General features: G+C 47.9%; 1 protein-coding gene across 1 annotated transcript in view; it reads right to left on the bottom strand.

Moving 5' to 3' along the window:
- SYK (spleen associated tyrosine kinase) overlaps positions 1–15629 on the bottom strand; it is a 546937-nt gene extending 531308 nt beyond the window's left edge. Inside the window, exon 1 of the mRNA XM_073575337.1 lies at positions 15083–15629. The gene's annotated coding sequence lies outside the window, so the exon portion shown is untranslated. The remainder of the gene's footprint in view (positions 1–15082) is intronic.
- Positions 15630–18316: the final 2687 nt, after the last annotated feature.

The following is an 18316-nucleotide window of genomic DNA, read 5'->3' as shown; positions in this document are numbered from 1 at the left end:
TCCATAATGCGAATGTGGCCGATACAGCTATTCAGGCCATAGCTGCTCGCCTCTCAAATCTAGAGACTACAGCCGCAGCTTTCGCTCCAGTTCCAGTTCCAACTCCGGCCCCAGTTTCAACACCAGATCCGGGTCCGGTCTTTCATAAACGCCCACCATTCAGGTTTGGTGGTGAAAGAAAAAAATTCCGTTGGTTCTTAAATCAGTGCCAGTTATACTTTACAGCACGTGCAGCCCAGTTTCCAACTGAGCGGGACAAGGTGTTAACCATGATAATGTTGTTAACAAATAAGGCTCTAGCCTGGGCAAACCCCTTGATTGAAACCAATCATGCATGTTTAAATTCTCTAAATTACTTTGTTGCCACAATGTGTCAGATGTTCGACGATCCCAACCGAAACGTCACGGCAGAAACCGCATTACTGACGCTCTGTCAAGGGAAACGTCCTGTTGTAGAATATGCAATGGAATTTCGGAGGTGGGTGCTGGATACTACATGGTGCGACTCAGCAAAATACGCAATGTTCAGAAGGGGTTTATCTGTTACAATTAAGGATGAATTGGCTCCAGGCAAATCACCTACTAACCTGGCAGACTTCATAAATCATTGTATTCGGATATATATTCGTCTCACAGAATTCCGTCAAGAAAGGTGGGCAGATGCCAATCATAACAACCCTATACCTTTTCCATCTTCCTCCAGGGAAGCTCAGAGCAAGTCGTCACCCCAGGCAGAGGCAGAACCTATGCAGGTTGCTGCAATTCGGAAAAGCTCCCTCGACACACACAAGGAACATTGTTTCAGAAAAAATTTATGATTCTACTGCGAAAAATGGGGACACTACATATCTGCTTGTCTCAGTAAAAATCGTAAGACCACGGCTGCGGTAACAGAGTGTGACTTCTCAGATGTATCCTCAGTAATTTCTCATTCAATCTCTCACAGGGAAGAAATGTTCTACGGAAATCAAGACTTTTCCGACTGTACTTCAGAAGCACCGTCACCTGTGAATGTAGTTGTGTTTTCAGTAAGTTCCACTACTCTGGCTTCGGGCGGGTCAAGGAAGGATTCACACTGTTATATCCCCAATAAGATATGGGTGCAATCCTGTTGGATTACTAGTTCCGCTATGGTTGACTCTGGAGCCAGTGGTAATTTCATGGACATTACATTTGCTAAAAAACACGGTATACAATCTCAGAGGAAAATTTCACCGATGTTAATGGAGACTGTGGATGGGTTCCTATTGGTATCTGGGCTGGTAGATCTTGAAACAACACCGTTGAAAGTCCGTATGGGGGCGGATTATTCAGAAAGACTGTCGTTTTTGTGGATTTCTTCCCCTCACTACCCTATAATCCTAGGACTACCATGGTTGCAACTGCAAAATCCTATCAACTGGGAGACGAGAGATTTACAGTTTCCAAGTAAACAGTTACTATCAGGCGAAGTAGCTTCAGTCAGCTCAGTAGGCACAATTGATCTAAAACTACCAGCAGAATATCAAGATTTTGTAGATGTATCTGACAAGAAAAACGCGGACAAATTGCCACCACATCGGCTGCACGATTGTCCTGTAAAACTACTACCTGGTGCCACGATTCCGTTTGGGAATATTTATCCTTTGTCTGGGCCAGAATTGAAAGCTCTCAAGGAGTATATCGATGAGAATCTAGCTAAGGGATTTATACGACCATCTTCCTTCCCAGCAGGTTCTCCAACCTTCTTTGTCAAAAACAAAGACGGCTCACTCCGACCGTGTATCGATTACCGAGAACTTAACAAAGTTACGATTAGAAACTCCTATCCACTCCCATTAATTTCCGAACTACTTGAGAGGGTACTCCACCCTAAAATCTTTGCAAAGTTAGATCTTCGTGGGGCATAAAATTTAGTACTGATCCGCCCTGGTGATGAGTGAAAAACAGCTTTTCGGTCACATTATGGACATTTTGAATACTTTATTATGCCTTTTGGTCTTCGTAATGCACCTGCTACGTTTCAACACTTTTTCAGAGATATACTTGATACTTTCGCTGTGATTTATTTGCATATATAAAGGGACTCTGCACACTATACCTTCCTTGTGTATCTCATACTTCACCTGCTACCAAGCTGGAAGGACTTGCATCTCGTTTGTTCCTTCTGTTCATTGGGTTACCCCACCTGCTACCAGTCTGCCTTTCATCCAAGGACTCTACTTTCCCGGATCTGCTTTACACCCACCTCTGTGGCGGCCTGCTCTCCGCTAGGAGCCCAGTCCAGGCCCTGGACCTCTGGATCCTGCATTCCAAGGCTTGAACATTCTGTGGTCAGTACTGCCAACACCCTTGTATTACTGAGCCTGAATTATCTGCTGCATTGATTCTTGAGCCTCTGTTTACGTTTCCCTTGTTAACTGAAGCCTGCCTGCATACAATATACTTATTAAGTCTATGTTGTTACCTTCATTCTGACCCACATCACCGGTCTCCATAGGTCATTAGAATAATCATATGACAGGGGCTGCAAAGGGATAGAATGGGACAGAGCATGGAGAGCGGGGCTGCAGAGGGAGAGAGCAGGACAGCAGGTGGAGAGCAGGGCTGCAGAAGGAGAGAGCGTGATGGTTGGTGGAGAGCGGGGCTGTTAAGGGAGAGAGCAGGACGTGGGTGGAGAGCTGGGCTGCTGAGGGAGAGAGTGGGATGGCCCATAAAGAGCGGGGCTGTGAAGGGAGAAAGTGGTGAGAGCAGGACTGTGGAGGGAGAACTGGACATGGATGAAGTGTGGGGCTGTGGAGGGATAGAACGGGATGGCACGTGGAGAGCGAGGTTGTGGAGGGAGAGAGCAGGGCTGTGGAGGGAGAGCGGGACACGGATGGAGAGCAGGGCTGCAGAGGGAAAGAACGGGACAGCGCATAGAGAGCGGGGCTGCAGAGGGAGAGAACAGGACGGCGGGTGGAGAGCAGGGCTGCCAAAGGAGAGAGCATGATGGCAGGTGGAGAGAGCTGACACCCGGCACAATGTGTCAGGGGCGGTCACGGACCGCCCCCGACACGTTAACCCCTTGCACACCGCGATCAAACACGATCGCAGTGTACTGGGGTTAAAAAGGGAAGCATCGGCAGGGAGGGGGCTCCCTCCGTGCTTCCCTGAGCCCCCCACAGCAGCGCAATGTGCAGCGCTGCTGCCGGGGGCTCCATCCCTGCAGGTCCCCGAATCCAAGATGGCGATGGGGACCTTCGGGGGCTTGCAGGGAGCTGGCTTCCTCAGTGCCTGCACAGTGGAGGCACGAGGAAGCCAAGTGCAGTGCCTGTGACAGATCGCTGATCTGTCACAGTGATCTGTGATGTGACATATCAGCAATCTGTCACATGTCAGTTATGTCCCCCCTGGGTCAATGTAATAAAGTTAAAAAAAAAAAAAGTGTAAATATAATTTTTTTAAAAAAATAGCTAAATAAATTAAAGTAAAAAAAAAAATATTCCCTAATAAATTCATTTTTTTGAAAAACAAACAAACAATAAAAGTACACATATTTGGGATCGCCGCGTCTGTAACGACCCGCCCTATAAAACTGTCCCATTAGTTAACCCCTTTAGCGAACCCCTTAAAAAATAAAAATAAAAAATGAAGCAAAAAGACGCATATAAATATCCATGGTCCGCTGAAAACGTCATCTTGTCCCACAAAAAATGAGCTGCCATACAGCAGCAGTTATAGCTCGCAAAATAAAGCGATGCAAAAATAATTATTTTTTATATAAAATTGTTTTCATTGCATAAAAGCGCCAAAACATAAAAAAAGACCTAAATGAGGTATCGCTGTAACCGTACCGACCCGAAGAATAAAACCGTCTTATCAATTTCACCACACGCGGAACGGTGTAAACGCATCCCCAAAAGAAATTCATGAAACGCTGGTTTTTGTTCATTCTGCATCCCAAAAATCGAAATAAAAAGCAATCAAAAGATGTCACGTGCCCGAATATGATACCAATAAAAACATCAACTCGTCGTGCAAAAAATAAGACCTCACATGACTCAGTGGGTCAAAATATAGAAAAATTATAGCTCTCAATATGTGGTAATGCAAAAACTATTTTTACAATAAATCGTCTTTTAGCGTGTGACTGCTGCCAAACATAATAACCCGCCATAAATAGTACATCACTGTGTAAAATGAGGATAATTGACCTCATGGAGATCAACATCCAACACTGCGGAGACACCATCACGTGTTTCTCAACGCAGTGATTCTAGAGCACTGCCCCCATCCCTTGTGGGAAATATGCAAAATATGCAAAACAGGAGCCGCGGAGACACCATCACATGTTTCTCAATGCAAGCAATGACTAGTCAGGTCTTTCACCGGGAAGGAATAACCACGGGAAGGGCAGTATCCAATGAAGGAAACCACCTATGCCAAAACATGGTATCCATTCACAGACAGCTGTTTCGGGGTATTTGCCCCTCATCAGTGTGGAGTAGGAAACTGGCTAGTAGGAGCAATGCCTAGTAGAAGACTGTGTAAAATGAGGATGATTGACCTCATGGAGATCAACATCCAACACTGCGGAGACACCATCACGTGTTTCTCAACGCAGTGATTCTAGAGCACTGCCCCCATCCCTTGTGGGAAATATGCAAAATATGCAAAACAGAAGCCGCGGAGACACCATCACATGTTTCTCAATGCAAGCAATGACTAGCCAGGTCTTTCCCCGGGAAGGAATAACCACGGGAAGGGCAGTATCCAATGAAGGAAACCACCTATGCCAAAACATGGTATCCATCCCCAGACAGCTGTTTCGGGGTATTTTCCCCTCATCAGTGTGGAGTAGGAAACTGGCTAGTAGGAGCAATGCCTAGTAGAAGACTGTGTAAAATGAGGATGATTGACCTCATGGAGATCAACATCCAACACTGCGGAGACACCATCACGTGTTTCTCAACGCAGTGATTCTAGAGCACTGCCCCATCCCTTGTGGGAAATATGCAAAATATGCAAAACAGAAGCCGCAGAGACACCATCACATGTTTCTCAATGCAAGCAATGACGGGTAATACCCCGAAACAGCTGTCTGTGGATGGATACCATGTTTTGGCATAGGTGGTTTCCTTCATTGGAGACTGCCCTTCCCGTGGTTATTCCTTCCCGGGGAAAGACCTGGCTAGTCATTGCTTGCATTGAGAAACATGTGATGGTGTCTCCGCGGCTATGTTTTGCATAAATAGTAAATCAAACCCCCCCGGTATCACCCCCTTAGTTAGGGAAAAATAATAAAATTAAAAGAAAATGTATTTATTTCCATTTTCCCATTAGGTCTAGGGTTAAGGTTAGGGCTAGGGTTAGGGCTAGAGTTAGGGCTGAGATTAGGGTTAGGGGTGTGTTGGGGTTAGGGTTGGAGTTATAATTGGGGGGTTTCCACTGTTTGGGCACATCAGGTGCTCTACAAATGCAACATGGCATCTGATCTCAATTCCAGCCAATTCTGCGTTGAAAAAGTCAAATGGTGCTCCTTCCCTTACAAGCTCTGCCATGCGCCCAAACAGTGTTTTACCCCCACATATGGGGTATCAACCTACTCAGGACAAATTGCAAAACAACTTTTGGGGTCCAATTTCTCCTGTTACCTGTAGGAAAATAAAAAATTGGGGGAAAAATATCATTTTTGCAGAAAAAAATGATTTTTTTTTATTTTCACGCCCGGGCGCTATAAACTTCTGTGAAGCACTTGGGGGTTCAAAGTGCTCACCACACATCTAGATAAGTTCCTTTGGGGGTCTAGTTTCCAAAATGGGGTCACTTGTGGGGAGTTTCAATAGTTTAGGTACATCAGGGGCTCTCCAAACACACATGACACCCGCAGACCATTCCATCAAAGTCTGCATTCCAAAACATCACTACTTCCCTTCCGAGCCCCGACGTGTTCTCATACAGTAGTTTTCTCCCTCATATGAGGTATCAGCGTACTCAGGACAAATTGGACAAAAACTTTTGGGGTCCATTTTCTCCTGATACCCTTGGGAAAATAAAAAAATTGGGGACCAATCTATCATGTTTGTGGAAAAAATACGATTTTTTTATTTTCACGCCCGGGCGTTATAAACTTCTGTGAAGCATTGGGGGGGTTCAAAGTGCTCACCACACATCTAGATAAGTTCCTTGGGGGGGTCTAGTTTCCAAAATCGGGTCACTTGTGGGGGGTTTCCACTGTTTAGGTACATCAGGGGCTCTCCAAAAGCAACATGACACCCGCAGACCATTCCATCAAAGTCTGCATTCCAAAACATCACTACTTCCCTTCCGAGCCCTGACGTGTGCCCATACAGTAGTTTTCTCCCACATACGGGGTATCAGCGTACTCAGGACAAATTGGACAACAAATTTTGGGGTCCAATTTCTCCTGGTACCCTTGGGAAAATAAAAAAATTGGTGACTAAATGATCATGTTTGTGGAAAAAATACCATTTTTTTATTTTCACGCCCGGGCGTTATAAACTTCTGTGAAGCACTGGGGGGGGTTCAAAGTGCTCACCACACATCTAGATAAGTTCCTTCCGGGGTCTAGTTTCCAAAATGGTGTCATTTGTGGGGGGTTTTCACTGTTTAGGTACATCAGGGGCTTTCCAAACACGACATGGTGTCTGAACTCAATTCCAGCCAAAAACGTCAAATGGCGCTGCTCCCCTTCCGAGCTCTGCCATGCGCCCAAATAGTGGTTTACTCCCACATGTGGGGTATCAGCGTACTCAGGACAAATTGCACAATAACTTTTAGGGTCCTGTTACCCTTGGAAAAATAAGAATTGAGGGTGAAAAGATAATTTTTGTGGAAAATATATGATTTTTTAATTGTACGGCTGTACGTTATAAACTTGTGTGAAGCCCTTGGGGGTTCAAAGTGCTCACCAAACATCTAGATAAGTTCCTTTGGGGGTCTAGTTTCCAAAATGGTGTCATTTGTGCGGGGTTTCCACTATTTTGGTACATCAGGGGTTTTCCAATCGCGACATGGTGTCCGATCTCAATTCCAGCCAAAAAAGTCAAATGGCGCTGCTTCCCTTCTGATCTCTGCCATGCGCCCAAATAGTCATTTACACCCACATATGGGGTAGCAGCGTACTCAGGACAAATTGCACAATAACTTTTAGGGTCATTTTACCCTTGGGAAAATAAAACTTGGGGGTGAAAATACCTTTTTTAGGAAAAAATATGATTTTTTAATTCTACCGCTGTACGTTATAAACTTCTGTGAAGCCCTTGTGGGTTCAAAGTTCTCACCACATAACTAGAAAAGTTCCTTGTGGGGTCTAGTTTCCAAAATAGGGTCACTTGTGGGGGGTTTCCACTGTTTAGGTACATCAGGGCTCTCCAAACGTGACATGGCGTCCGATCTGAATTCCAGCCAATTTTGCATTGAAAAAGTCAAACGGCGCTCCTTCCCTTCTGAGCTCTGCCATGCGCCGAAACAGTGGTTCCCCCCACATATCAGGTATCAGCATACGCAGGACAAATTGCATAATAACTTTTGCAGTCCAATTTCTCCTGTTACCCTTGGTAAAATGAAAAAAAAATTGAACCTGGAGTATTTTTTTGTGAAAAAAGTTAAATGTTCATTTTTTTTAAATATTCAAAAAATTCCTGTGACACACCTGAAGGGTTAATAAATGTGACGACTCCTGGAGTGGACCCTCTGGGTCGTGACACCAACCCTCCCAGGGCGAGCTGACCTAGTGAAGACCACCCCCTATACAGGGAGTGTCAGGGGCAAGCCCCAGGGGGTGAGGCACCACGACTGCTGGCACCAGGTGGCCGGCTCACAGGAGACACGAGTGGGTGAGAGTGTCTGCAGGAACGTGTAAAGTGTGGACACGGGAACACGTGGTATACAGAGACTTCGTTCGTCCGGGTGTGAGTGAAGCAGGAAGCGTGCAAGGAGCACGTCAGAGCACTGAGTCAGGCAGCAGGTGTGCCAGGAGGTGTAACAGAGTAAGAGACTGAGTACAGGATCAGAGTGTGTGCCCGGAGGCACAACTGAGTATAAGACAGAGCACGGAATCAGAGTGCGTGCCAGGAGGCACGACTGAGTATAAGACAGAGTACAGGGTAAGAGCGTGTGCCAGGAGGCACAACCAAGTATGAGACAGAGTACAGTGTCAGAGCATGTGCCAGGAGGCACAACCGAATACGAGACAGAACACAAGGTCAGAGCGTGTAAGTACAAAGCAGAGTGCAGATTCAGAGCGTGTGCCAAGAGGCACAACAGAGTGCAAGGCAGAGGACCTGAGTACAGCGCACAGCCAGGCAGGGACACGGCAGACCAAGCCAGGAGCACAACAATAATCAGGCACCTCCCCTAGGGGGAGTTCGTCTGATATAGCACATGACTACTACTGGTTCCGGGTCAGGACCTAGCCAGAAAGCACATGACCACTACAGGTTCTGGGTCAGGTCCTCCATTACCATAGAGAGGACCGAGCCCTATACAGCACTGACAGGAGCGCGCAAGCGCAAACGTGACATGTAGGAGGAGGCCCGGGGACGGGAGCTGCGCGTGCGCACCCTACGGGACCCCCCGGAGTGACCGCAGCTCCGGAAGAGATGACGTCGGGACCGAGGTCCCGCCCCCAGGTGAGCACGGCGTGACAGTACCCCCCCTTTACGCCCCCTCTTTCTAAAACTGGAGAGGAACTTAGACAAAATCTGGGGTGCGTGGATATTCTCCCTGGGTTCCCATGACCTCTCCTCGGGGCCAAAACCCTTCCAATCGACCAGGAACATGGTTCTCCCTCTTACCTTCTTCATGGCCAAAATGTCATTCACCTCAAACTCATCCCCCAAGCCAACAGGCTGGGGTGTGTGGCCTGGAGAAGGATGAAATCGGTTAAGAACCACAGGTTTTAGGAGAGACACATGGAAGGAATTGGGAATACGGAGTGAAGGAGGCAGCTTCAATTTGTAAGCAACATCATTAATCCGCCTGAGGACCTCAAAAGGACCAATGTAACGGGGACCCAGTTTGTAAGATGGTACCTTAAGGCGGACGTATTTGGTGGAGAGCCACACCTTGTCACCAGGGAGAAATGGAGGAACGTCCAGGCGCCTCTTGTCAGCGTGTAATTTCATTCTGTCCCGTGCTTTCTCGAGAGCGGTTTTGGTCTCCTGCCATACCCTGGAGAACTCCACAGACTGAGAATCGGCAGCAGGTACCCCCGAGACAGGAAGTACCGGTAGAGGCACATTGAGATACTGTCCAAAGACGATGAAGAAAGGAGACTTGGTAGACGATTCACTGGAGTGATTATTGTAGGCGAACTCAGCCCAAGGAAGTAGACCGACCCAGTCATTCTGATGAGCATTAGAAAAATGCCGGAGATAGGATGTAAGGATCTGGTTGGTACGTTCCACCTGCCCATTGGTTTGGGGGTGATAGGCGGAAGAGAAATCCAATGACACTTTCATGAGTCCGCATAGAGCTCTCCAGAACCGGGAGGTGAATTGGACCCCTCTATCCGACACGATGTGCTGGGGGAAGCCGTGAATCCTGAAGATATGGGAAATGGAGATCTTCGCCAAGTCAGGAGCAGAGGGTAGTCCGGGAAGAGGAATGAAGTGAGCCATCTTTGAAAATCGGTCTACAACCACCAAGACCACAGTACAACCGGAAGAACAAGGCAGATCAGTAATGAAATCCATGGCTATGTGCTGCCATGGAGCCGACGGAATGGGAAGCGGGAACAGAAGCCCGGAGGGTGGTTGTCTGGGTATCTTGTTCTGGGCACAGGACGGGCAAGATGCTACAAAGTCTTTAACATCCTGGGAGAGTGAAGGCCACCAATAATGGCGAGAGATTAAGTCCCAAGTCTTTTTGACACCAACGTGGCCGGCAATCTTGGACGAATGTCCCCAATTTAGCACTCGTTTTCGGTTATTCTCAGCCACAAAGGTTCTTCCCGGAGGTAACGTGGTTAACTTGACAGGAGCCACAGTAATTACTTTGGATAAATCAATGATATGAGAGGGTTCTTCCTCTGCATCAGACGACAGGAATGATCTTGACAACGCATCCGCTCTAACGTTCTTATCGCCGGGCCGAAAATGTAGCTCAAAGTCAAAGCGGGCGAAGAATAGGGACCACCTGGCTTGCCGAGGATTGAGCCTCTGTGCCGACTGGATGTACGCCAGGTTCTTATGGTCTGTGAAGATCTTGAATGGATGTATGGCACCTTCCAGTAAGTACCTCCACTCCTCCAAGGCCAACTTAATGGCCAATAGCTCTTTGTCGCCAATGGAGTAGTTCTGCTCAGTGGAGGAAAATACTTTAGAAAAGAAGCCACTGGTGACAAAACGTCCAGAAGAGGATTTCTGCAGAAGGACTGCGCCAGCCCCAGTAGAGGATGCGTCTACCTCGAGAGTGAAAGGTCTACTAACCTCAGGTCGGTGAAGCACCGGAGCAGCGGCGAAGGCTTGTTTCAACGACTGGAAGGCCTCTTCAGCCTCAGAGGGCCAAGCCTTTGGGTTAGCTCCCTTGCAGATAAGGGACGAGATGGGGCGAACCAACGAGGAAAAATGAGGAACGAACTGTCGGTAGTAGTTCGCAAAACCAAGGAAGCGTTGGATTGCCTTCACCCCATGGGGCTGTGGCCAATCGAGGACGGCGGACACTTTTGCCGGATCCATGCATAGACCTGATTCTGAGATAATGTACCCCAAGAATGGCAGGGACGTTTGCTCGAAGGCACATTTCTCGAGCTTGGCATAAAGGCGGTTCTCCCTCAGGCGCTGGAGGACTTGACGCACGTTCTTTCTGTGGGCGGAGAGGTCTGGAGAAAAAACGAGGATGTCATCCAGATAGACTACCACGCAGGAGTACAGCATATCCCGGAAGACGTCATTCACGAACTCCTGGAAAACCGCTGGGGCATTGCAGAGGCCGAAGGGCATGACCAAGTACTCGTAGTGACCGTCTCTGGTGTTAAAGGCGGTCTTCCACTCATCCCCGGAACGAATGCGGATCAAGTTGTAGGCCCCACGAAGATCCAGTTTGGTGAAAATTCGAGCTCCTCTAAGTCGGTCAAAGAGCTCCGGGATCAATGGCAATGGGTACTTGTTCTTGACCGTGATATTGTTCAGGCCTCGGTAGTCTATGCAAGGACAGAGGGAGCCGTCCTTCTTTTTTACAAAGAAAAATCCCACTCCCGCGGGCGAGGAGGACTTACGGATGAAACCTCTAGCAAGGTTCTCCTGGATATAGTCAGACATAGCTTGGGTCTCAGCAGGGGATAGCGGGTATATCCTACCCCTGGGTGGCATAGAACCAGGAATGAGGTCAATCGGACAGTCATATGGCCGATGGGGGGGCAGAGTCTCGGCCTCCTTCTTGTCGAAAACATCTGCAAAGGACCAGTAAGCCGACGGCAGACCTGTAGGTGCCGGGGATGGACCGGCAGAGTTCATCAGACGGACGGGCAACAGGCACTTCTCCTGACAGAACGGTCCCCACCGGAGTATCTCGCCCGACCGCCAGTCCAGGGTTGGCTCATGAGTCCGTAGCCAAGGAAGGCCTAGAAGAAGTGCGTGAGACATGGTGGACAAGACGAGGAAGGAGATCTTCTCCAGGTGCAGGGCTCCGATCTGCAGCTCGATCTCTTCGGTGGCCTGGGTAACGGACTCCAGCACGGACGTACCATTGACCGAAACAATCGACCGAGGAGTCTCCAGGGATCTGACAGGAATCCGGTATTTTTTAACCGCCTCGAGTGTGATAAAATTCCCCTCCGCGCCAGAATCCAGGAAAGCCTCCTCAGAATAACGCTTGGCACCGAGATTCAATAATACGGACACGAGCAGGGGAGGAGAGGAATCACGTACACCTAGGGAGGCCTCTCCTATCAACCCTAGGCGGAGAAGTTTCCCGGCTTCTTGGAGCAGGAACGGAGGAGGGGAGAGGAGCTCCTCTCTCTGGCTAATTCACGGGCACGTTCCTGAAACCGCAGGTCGATGCGTGTCGCCAGTGAGATCAGATCCTCTAAAGAGGTGGGAGTATCCCGACCTGCCAGTACGTCTTTGATCCGACTGGACAGGCCACGCCAAAAGATCCCTACGAGAGCCTCGTTGTTCCAACCGAGTTCGGAGGCCAAGGTACGAAAACGGATGGCATACTGTCCTACCGGTAGCGTACCCTGATGGAGGTTAAAGAGGGACTCGGTGATAGAGGCCAGCCGACCCGGCTCGTCGAACACCTTGCGGAAGGTGTCCAAAAAGGTGGAAAGCCGAGAGACGAGTGGGTCATTGCGCTCCCAGAGGGGGTTCACCCATGCTAATGCCTCCCCCTCTAAGTGTGAAACAATAAAGGCAATTTGGGCGCGCTCAGTGGGATAGTGCTGCGGCAAAAGCTCAAAATGTAACCGGCATTGGTTCAGAAATCCTCGACAAAACTTAGGGTCCCCGCTATATCGGGGTGGCTTGCCGAGGCGCGGTATCGGGTGCGGGGCCGAGGACTGGGCAGAAACGGATTGTATGGCCGACAAACGAGACTCCATGGATTTGAAAAAGACCATAATCCTGGTCTGACTCTCCCGTAGGAACACCAGTTCCTTTTGGATGGAGGTGGTGGCACCAGCGGGGTCCATGGCCTGATTATACTGTGACGACTCCTGGAGTGGACCCTCTGGGTCGTGACACCAACCCTCCCAGGGCGAGCTGACCTAGTGAAGACCACCCCCTATACAGGGAGTGTCAGGGGCAAGCCCCAGGGGTTGAGGCACCACGACTGCTGGCACCAGGCGGCCGGCTCACAGGAGACACGAGTGGGTGAGAGTGTCTGCAGGAACGTGTAAAGTGTGGACACGGGAACACGTGGTATACAGAGACTTCGTTCGTCCGGGTGTGAGTGAAGCAGGAAGCGTGCAAGGAGCACGTCAGAGCACTGAGTCAGGCAGCAGGTGTGCCAGGAGGTGTAACAGAGTAAGAGATTGAGTACAGGATCAGAGTGTGTGCCCGGAGGCACAACTGAGTATAAGACAGAGCACGGAATCAGAGTGTGTGCCAGGAGGCACGACTGAGTATAAGACAGAGTACAGGGTAAGAGCGTGTGCCAGGAGGCACAACCGAGTATGAGACAGAGTACAGTGTCAGAGCATGTGCCAGGAGGCACAACCGAGTACGAGACAGAACACAAGGTCAGAGCGTGTGCCAGGAGGCACAACCAAGTACAAAGCAGAGTGCAGATTCAGAGCGTGTGCCAAGAGGCACAACAGAGTGCAAGGCAGAGGACCTGAGTACAGCGCACAGCCAGGAAGGGACACGGCAGACCAAGCCAGGAGCACAACAATAATCAGGCACCTCCCCTAGGGGGAGGTCGTCTGATATAGCACATGACAACTACTGGTTCCGGGTCAGGACCTAGCCAGAAAGCACATGACCACTACAGGTTCCGGGTAAGGTCCTCCATTACCATATAGAGGACCGAGCCCTATACAGCACTGACAGGAGCGCGCAAGCGCAAACGTGACATGTAGGAGGAGGCCCGGGGACGGGAGCTGCGCGTGCGCACCCTACGGGACCCCCCGGAGTGACCGCAGCTCCGGAAGAGATGACGTCGGGACCGAGGTCCCGCCCCCAGGTGAGCATGGCGTGACAGTAAACTTCTTGAATGTGGTTTTGAGCACCTTAAGGGGTGCAGTTTTTAGAATGGTGTCACTTTTGGGTATTTTCCATCATATAGACCCCTCAAAGTGGCTTCAAATGTGATGTGGTCCGTAAAAATAAAATGGTGTTGCAAAAATGAGAAATCGCTGGTCAACTTTTAACCCTTATAGCTTCCTAACAAAAAAAAATTTTGGTTCCAAAATTGTGCTGATGTAAAGTAAACACGTGGGAAATGTTACTTTTTAAGTTTTTTTATGTGCCATATCTCTGTGATTTAAGGGCATAACAATTCAAAGTTGGAAAATTGTGAAATTTTCAAAATTTTCACCATATTTCCATTTTTTTCACAAATAAATGCAAGTTATTTGAAAGAAATTTTACCACTAACATGAAGTACAATATCTCACGAGAAAACATTGTCAGAATCACCGGGATCCATGGAAACGTTTCAGAGATATTACCTCATAAAGGACAGTGGTCAGAATTGTAAAATTTGGCCCGGTCATGAACGTGCAAACCACCCTTGGGGGGTGAAGGGGTTAAGGAAGCCCTTCCTTTCTTCCAATGACTTTTTTCTGAAAGTTCTGCACTTAAGTAAGGAATGTGGCTTCTTGTGTAAGGGACACTGCCTGCTTGGGTCCTTGGATTTATCTTCTCCTTGACCGGAGCTGAACTCTTTGCGAACTGAACTTGTGGAAGAAATGTTAGTTTTGTGGACCTCTACAGTTGTTCTACGAGGTTTACTAACAGAGTTATTGGCACATGACAGCATGAAATCAAAGTTAGGATCATTTATAATTTTTGCTTGTTCTGAGACAAAATCTACAAACACATTGAATGGAGGAAATGGTACATTGTAAGTCTGTTTATACCTAGAACCATATGTAACTCATTTGTCTTGCAGGTTATATGGGAGTTTTTGAACTATGGAGTTCACACCTCTAGCAGTGTCGAGATATGTCAACCGCACAAGATCTCCTTCTGCTTTTGCTACACACAACTCCATTAACAAGTCAGTTAATTCTCTGAGCTTTGAATAATCCTTGTTCGCTATTCTAGGAAAGTCCTCTATTCTTTTAAACAAGGCACTTTCTATAACCTCTACTGAGCCATAGCATTCATCAAGTATATTACAAAAACTTTTGAGGCCGACATCTGGATAATATACATTAATGTCTCTGATTCTCTTTGTGTGTTCGGGAGATTCACTTCCTAGCCATTTTACCAAGAGATCCACTTCACTACATGATAGACCTATGTCTCTTATGGTATTTTTGAAGGAGGCTCACCAAGGCCTGTAGTTTTCAGCACGATCGCTGAACTTTACAAGTCCCTTAGTGACCAACTCACATCGAGCAAGGAACTTGGCAAAGTCCATCGTGGCTTGATTGGCACTGATGCCAGCTGATGGAGTGTTGTCAGAGTACATGTGTGCTGTGCGATCATACCTGTTAGATGTCTCTGGTTTGGTCCAACTGCTGTAGAACCTTTCTGAAGCAAATGGATTCTCTTTAAGCAGGGACAGATTCCGGATCTTCTGTTCTGGAGAAAGATTATTGTAGTCAGTATCATCCCAATGTGTATTTCCTTGCTTTTGGTAGGGAAACTGATAGTTGGCTTTCTGGGGGTCCGAATTATCTGGCTGGCTTGACTTGTTGACAAAATGCTCTGTCTTCGCCTGTGGGTCTGGATCGTCATTTGATTTGGAATGCTGATGGACGTATTCTGCAGTACGCTGCAATGGATCGTGAGTAACATGTTGTAGACCTAGCACACTGCTCCATCTGCTGTGTTTGTCGTCAGAATATACGGCAGCTTCTAAGGCTTCTGCTTCTGCTATGGCAGCTGCTGTTTCTTTCTCAATAGCAAGTTTCTGCAATATTGCTTCAAGGCGCGCTTTCTCTGCATCCAGGCATGCTTGTTGTAGTTTCAATTCTATCTCTTGCTCAGCAAAGGTGCTTCTTGCTTTTGCCGCTTCAGCTTTTGCGCGGGCAATAGCGGCGGCATTGCTGACGGATGATGTCTTGGAGGAACCAACTCGTGATCTTGTCTTGAAAGAGGATGCTCGTCCTTGAGACATGATTCAACAGTTAGGCGACCGCTGTGATATCCCTTTGTCGGCTCTGCATGGATAATGGCGTGCTCCGTATGGTCCGATTATTCGGTCCGACCATTAGGAGGTTGCTGCAATATCCGTATGCAATAACCATATGCTTGGATAATTGCGAGCTCTGTTACGTCAGATCTTCTGAGCTTGTTCTCAGCAGTTGTTTCACTATACTGTCCTCATACACGTTAGCAGGGTGTGCAATAAGACATGTAGCTAAACCCCCTGTCTTCTTTAAGAAAAGAGGCTGTAAAATTGTAACCTTCTTTTATTGATTGCAGATGTGACAGGAAAGGGTGAAACTATAGAATGCAATAACAGGAGCATTTCAGAATATATAACTGCACAGAGCATGAAACACAAATAGTCTGCAATACACAGGAAACATGAGGTAATATACAAACTGATGATCACCTACTTAGTACAACAAACGTATTGATAAACACAGGATTATAACACCTATCTAGTGCTTACCAACTATGCTTAGAGCAGGCTGTTTAAGGAGCATGAAGAACATGAACGGTGTAGTTTCTCCTAAGGCTACTTTCACACATCAGGTTTTCGGCGTCAGGCGCGATCCGGCGTCGTGCCGGAATGCCGGATCCGGCAAATGTTTTGTAAAACCTGAAGTGCCGGATCCGGTTTTCTGCCGGATCCGTCTTGTTCTTGACAGACAAAACCGGATCCGTCTCATCCGGTTCATCCGTTTTTCTATCCGTTTTTCTATCCGTTTTTCGACGGATTACGCCGGATCCGGTTTTTAAAATTGACCCTTGTGGCCTTCCGAACGGGATTGGCTACTGGAAAACTAGATATAGCATGTTCCTACAGCCCTTCTTTGACAGGTTGTAGAGAAGAAAGTGCAGGTTGGAGAGAAGAGCAAGTTACTGGCGAAGATGGATGTTGTCATTGGAAATATTACCACTAGAAGTTCTGTGACGGTTTCAGTAATGAGGGACAATTTTGCACTATACTTTATGTCACCTCAAGGCAGAGTACACTGGCAGGATGACAGAGTGTGAAAGATTTGTGCCCTAACCAAACTTGTGTACCTTCTGGACCAACAGTATATACCTTTGCCAACCAAAGTTGGCTATCTTGTCATGGTCTTACTATTTTTACCTTTAGGCCACAGGTGTGTACCTGGTTGTGTTTTATGCAAAGTATTTCACCTTTTAACAAAAGTTGTGTACATTGGTAGGAAATCACCAACAATAAACACAACTTTTTAGGTGAAATACTTTGCTTCAAACACAACCAGGAACACAACTGTGGCAAAAAGCTAAAATTTACCCACAGTTATATACCTGGTTTTGAATACCTTTTTACCTTTGAAATACCCTGTATTTAACCTTTTTTTAAAAGATAGTTCGCCGCAGAAAGAAATGACAGACAACCATTGTGAAACGATAATTTAACTTTTATTTAAATTTTTTTTTTTTTTTGTAAAATGTTTTTAAAGTGCAAAAAACTTTTTTAATAAAGGTTTTAAACCCAATGGGCATTTTTATTACAAAAAACACACATTACAAATCTGTGTACTGTGGGGTGGAAATACTGCTAGAGGGGCTGCGGGACACTTCGACACTGGGTGTGTGGAGAGAGGACTGGGATCGTGGTGGGGAAGGAACAGTTAGAGGTGAAGGTGTGGAAAAAGCTACAGAATGGGTGGACATGTGGGAGGCAGAAGAGATGGTGGGCGGTGGAGTGGAGGGTTGGGCAGGGACTGTAGGAGCAGATGATGTTGATGGAAAGTTGTATGGGGAAGGAGTTTGGTACGGGGAAGGAGTTTGGTACGGGGAAGGAGTTTGGTACGGGGGAGATGTCTGGTACTGGGGAGGTTGCTGGTACTGGTGAGGTTGCTGGTATGTAATAGGAGGGGGAGGATGGAAAGTGGCTGGAGGGGGTGCAGATGTAATAGGAGGGGGAGGATGGAAAGTGGCTGGAGGGGGTGCAGATGTAATAGGAGGGGGAGGATGGAAAGTGGCTGGAGGGGGTGCAGGTGGAGGAACTACAGTGGTGGGAGGTGGAGGTTGGGAGGTAACCTGCTGTAGAGCACCGTGGCACGAATGCATTACATGCATCTGCTGGGTAGGAGATAGTGTTGCCATGCGCTCCACAACAGACCTGAAAAAGGTGTGGTTTTGCGAAGATCTTGCTTCTGAATGCATGGTTTGCAGAAGTGTCTTCACCTCCAGAATGCTGGAGTTGATCTGCTGAAAGCCTGCGGAGATTTGCTCTGACAAGACTTTGAGACAGTTCTGGAAAGATGCATTCAGATGCAAGAACTCTTGCGCATAACTCTTTTCCTGACCCCTCTGCCGCTGCCGCCCAGTACCCGCAGGTGTACTAGAGGTGGCAGGGGCAGAAGGGTGGGGTAAAGGGAAAGCGATCTCCTCACCAGCAGCTTCATGTAATGTAGGCGGCCACGATGCTCCTGTGCTGGTGGATGGGACAGATGGGTCGAATGTGTGGGAAGGCTGGGAAGGTGCAGATGTACCGGGGCGGTCGAAGTGTCCCTCGGTGCCGGTCTCCTCAGGGATCGCCTCAGAAGGGTCCAATCGTGCAGGCTCCC

The sequence above is a fragment of the Dendrobates tinctorius genome, unplaced genomic scaffold (assembly GCF_039654945.1).
Source record: "Dendrobates tinctorius isolate UK_male_01 unplaced genomic scaffold, ASM3965494v1 ptg000044l, whole genome shotgun sequence".
NCBI classification, from domain to species: Eukaryota; Metazoa; Chordata; class Amphibia; order Anura; family Dendrobatidae; genus Dendrobates; species Dendrobates tinctorius.
The sequence above is the reverse complement of the archived record's forward strand: the minus strand, read 5'-3'. Positions and strand labels throughout refer to the sequence as shown.